General features: G+C 33.8%; 1 long non-coding RNA gene across 1 annotated transcript; it reads right to left on the bottom strand.

Annotated features, from left to right (window-relative positions):
- Window positions 1–2695: 2695 nt before the first annotated feature.
- Window positions 2696–3703, bottom strand: LOC141633167 (uncharacterized). The gene is made up of 3 exons (XR_012537964.1): window positions 3589–3703; window positions 3380–3499; window positions 2696–2792 (listed from the first exon to the last, which is right to left on the bottom strand). It is a non-coding gene; the product is annotated as an uncharacterized LOC141633167 (long non-coding RNA).
- Between the last annotated feature and the right edge of the window lie 1040 nt (window positions 3704–4743).

Here is a 4743-nt window from a genome sequence, read left to right as displayed (position 1 = left end):
AATTATGATGGAGGTTGACAAACAGTAGGTGAATCAGGACTGATTTGCACAACCATAGTGACATCTGTGTTCTTCAGTTTTAAATGTTGTTTTTTTTAAAGAAAAAAGAAAAAAAAACATATAAGACAGAAACATAAAGCCATTAAAAATATAGATATCCAGAAAGGACATGCTAAACATTAAGAAAGTACATGAATAAAATACATCCTAAATATTAAGCCATAGCAAAGAACATCAAAATTATTAGGAAATAATGCATACAAATTCCGACATATTAATATGAAGCACAGGTATCCAGAAAGTAAATGCTAAACATTAACAAACTACATCAAAATCATTAGCAAACAATTCGTATAAATTCCGACATATTGATATGAAGGACACGTATCCAGAAAGTAAATGCTAAACATTAAAAAAGTACATGAAGAAAATACATCCTAAACATTTAAAAATATTAAGCCATAGCAAAGTACATCAAAATTATTAGGAAACAATGCGTATAAATTCCGACATATTGATGCACCTGAGAAATAATATTAGGACTGATTTATAATGAACATCTTCGAACATTAATAGCTAAGGAAACTATGTAAAATTAAAGCGAGATGAAAAGTAAACACAATTGTTTTTAGCAAATAATTAAAGGCAAAGAGTATAACCTTCATTCCGATAGAGAGCGATAAGAGTAAGTGAACGATCTGAGAATGAGAAAACGTGCATGTACAATTTAATTGACAGGTTTATCAAAAAGTAGTAAGATATTAAAGAGAAGAAGTTTAAAGTGGCGGTTTTTTTTTTAAATTGGGTCATACTATAATGCCATAAGTCCATTCTTTTTTTTTTTCTTTTTTTGTTTATTCCAACTGCTAGAACCATTTGAACCTCTACTTTTATATACCCATTTTATACTTAAAATCTTCAAATTAGGTCAAATTAGGATATATGGCCATTTAACACAATGGTAATGTTATAATTTGTCAATGTATTTTCTAAAAGTTCTAAATGTACTTTTTCGACATTCATAATGTACAAATTAGCTCAAGTTGTTGGATTACGAACGACCACAAGATCGAAAGACACCCTAGAGGGGGCGAGTGAATGCTTTTTGGGGACGGGATTAAAACTAGGGGGCCAAGTATCCTAAAACAGCATGGGAAGGGGTTTACGGTTGGATTATGAGCGGCCGCAAAACCAAAAGACACCCTAGAGGGGGCGACTGAACCCTTTTTGGGGACGGGATTAAATCTAGGGGGTCGGGTATCCTAAAATGGGACGGGAAAGCGTTTAGGGTTGCAATAGGCAGACCGCTACCGCGAATCCACCAATCCAACTCTAAACCCTTTCCTTTATGTGTGGTTTGTATAGCCGCGAGACCAAAAGACACCCAACAAGGGGCGAGTGAACCCATTTTTTGGGAAGGGATTAAAAATAGATCTTTGATAGTTTATTAAACAGGTTTTCTTGTTTACACTGTATATATTATGTAATTTATGTAAATAGTTTAATTAAAATGTCCATTATCTATATTCATAATGTGCATGTTCTGATAATTAGGTGCAACTAAAATATCATTAAGCACTGTTTGGAAAATGTACATTATATTATATTTAAAGGTACATTAAATTATTTTAAAAAGAACATGAAACATTAATTAAATTAGAATGCATGTGATCGTTTAATAAGATAGAAAACTTCAAAAGTTCATTCATATACTTAGATTATGATGTCGCTATAGATAGATCTTTGACGTGATTTTAGACCTATTTTCCTATTTTCAATGTGTAATAGAAATAAATGTGCTTTCAATTTAATTCAAATATCCATTATGTATGTTCATAATGTGCATGTACTGTTTTACAAAAAGATTTAAAAGAAAACATGAAATGTATATTATATTATTTTGCTAATTCAGTACATCATAAGTCGCTATTCAAGGAGATAATAACGTTCAAGTAAATAGCACGCCAAAAATAGACAAATAAGTACTTTAAATAAGTGCAACTAAACATTGGTTTACAAATTCAACATTTTTCTTATGCAATTACAAATCATTACACATACTAACGTACACTAGAATTTAAAACATCATACTACATGAACAGGGATGTCATCAGACAAATTCTAACGTACTGCGTAGATAATATTTGAACATTAAATGTAATCACTAGCTTTAGAGAAATGACCCTTCTTCGCATGATCAGCGACAGTTTCATGGCAATCGTTGTGGTCGAACATAAGTAATGTGCATAGATATTTGTATCGTAACACTTTAAGCACGTTCCGCTGCAAAACAGAAGCCAACAATTAACAAGATAGGCAAAACACAATGAACATGAATTTCTTTAAAATAAGAACCAACACTCACATCATTTTTCATCAGGCCACATTTCCAAGAGATTAATCCCATAAATATTTCCATGTGTCTCATTGTGTATATACCACAGTCATCAACATTGTAGTTATTTCTCCAACTAAGCTTTGCAACAATGGGATCCATAGCCAACACAACGTTGCTAGAGTAAGAAGTTTTTGGGTTCTCACCCAAAAACCTTCCAAGAGCATCAATCTATGACAAAACATATTAAACCAGTGTTAAGCGCGACTAATAGTCAAAATTTAATAGAACAACAAAAATGTGCCAAATTCAAACATACGGTTAACAGTAGAGATACACCATATTTCTTGATGGCGTCTTCATTTGAGAGTGAGTTGTCAAGAATGACGAAACGCTTCCTCACCAGGTCAACCACGTATAAGAAAAAGTGTTTCTCGTGTACAATTGGGAAAAAAAACTGAAATTACAATACAAATGACGTACAACTATAAGTACAGTCAAACTCTTCGAAGGGTACATTTTAACTAATCATGAGGCACATGTAAAAAATGAGAACAGTACATTGCAATATAAAGTGACTTTATTAAATACAAACGCAAAGAAAATTCCCTTTGACTCAAGCAGTTGAAATAAAACAAAAGCAGAATGGAGACATGGAATGATAATATGACTCATGGTCTATGTTCCCAACGTGTGAATATAGTTGCAACTGCTCATGCATATTAGATATTCCCCACATTGATAAATTACAACATTAACATTGTAAATGTTTAAAAAGTACATTTAGTACGTTTAGAAAGTACATTGAGAAATTATAGCATTAACATTGTGGTAAATGGCCATTTATTATAATTTGGCCTAATCTGAACTTTTTTAATATAAAATGGGTATATACAAGTTGAGGTTCAAATGAGTTAAGTAGTTGGAATTAAACAAAAAAAGAAAGGACTTATGCGATAATTGTATGTCTCAATTTTTTAAAAATGCAATACAACAATGGCAAAGAAAATTCCAAAGTATTTCAAGCAAACAATAATAACTTACGAGTGCGATTGAAGTTATGTCTATTCCCGGGAAAAGCTGCAACTCCATTTTTACACGAGCCTCGAATAATTCATAAATTTTTTCATCACTTAAACCTGGGCTGGGTTTCGCTAATACAGACTGCTTGGGAAAGTAACGAAAGAGGGAAGTACAATATTTCAAAATACTTATTACACACAGCATTTAAGAGTGTATGTAAATGTACTTACATGCACAAGCGTGGTAAAAAAGAACCGCTTCGGAGTACCAAGATTATTTTCTTCCTCTTTACAATTCAAATATGATGACCAGCAATCAATTACAACACTCGAAACATGTTCAGACGACTTTAATGACCACAAATGCATTCGCGTTGCAAAATAAGTCTTGTACGAATATAAGTGCTCACTAGAGCAAAAAATATAACAAATTACTTGTCAGGTGTGAAACACTGAAAATGACATACACAAAATGGTAATTTAGCAAGTACACATTTTAGATTACCTGGTACGATGATTGTTAGTGCCCCGGTCACTGAAAACATAATCGACCACTTGAAGGTGCACCATGATAAGAGGTGTTAACACATTGGTGTCATCTTGGATAGCAGAAAACAGCGGATCAAAATGAGATGATTGTTGCTTATTGCTGGATAGAGGTATATAAGAAGGACTTGCCATGAAATGAACCCTTTTGGTAGCTGAAGAAGATTCACCAGTGACAGGGCGATCCCGTTTAACCCCTTTAGCTGCGGCTAACCTTGCCTCACTCTCAGCAAAGTCTTTCTCCAACCCTAAATCGAACGAAAATTCACCTGTGACAAGTACAAATGAATTTCTCCACTTAGCACATTGTTCTCTGTGTTTAGCACGAGCAAGTTTCAATTTGTATGCTTTCTCAGCTGCATTTGCTACAACAATAAACTGTTCATCCTCATCTAGTGCGCTGGATTCCTACGGCGGTGCACATGACACATTTTCGGTACCACCACCATATGTTAAATATACAAATTCAGTTGCTGAATCAGCCTGTTTGACACACTCTTCACCTGGGAAACATTGCAAACCAACCGCGTATTTCTCATCTAACACAACCATATCTTCCATGACTCTCTTTGCTGAAGTAGTGTAGTAATCTGCAAACTCCTGGACAAGGCACATTATGAAGGTACATCTTTAGTACTATGAAGGTACATCTTTAGTACTATGAAGGTACAAAGAAAATATTTCAAAGTGAATCTTGAAAAGGAATAGTGAATACTTCGAGAATCAATGGATATACCTCCGGAGACGAGTACGAAATTGGAGATTTTGTATCAATACTAACATCCCTCGACACTCTCCGCACTTTTTCAACCACTTGTCCACATGGATTAGAAAATCTAA

Source organism: Silene latifolia, chromosome Y (assembly GCF_048544455.1).
Source record: "Silene latifolia isolate original U9 population chromosome Y, ASM4854445v1, whole genome shotgun sequence".
Taxonomy (NCBI): domain Eukaryota; kingdom Viridiplantae; phylum Streptophyta; class Magnoliopsida; order Caryophyllales; family Caryophyllaceae; genus Silene; species Silene latifolia.
Note: the sequence above shows the minus strand (reverse complement) of the source record. Positions and strands in the feature narration are given on the sequence as shown.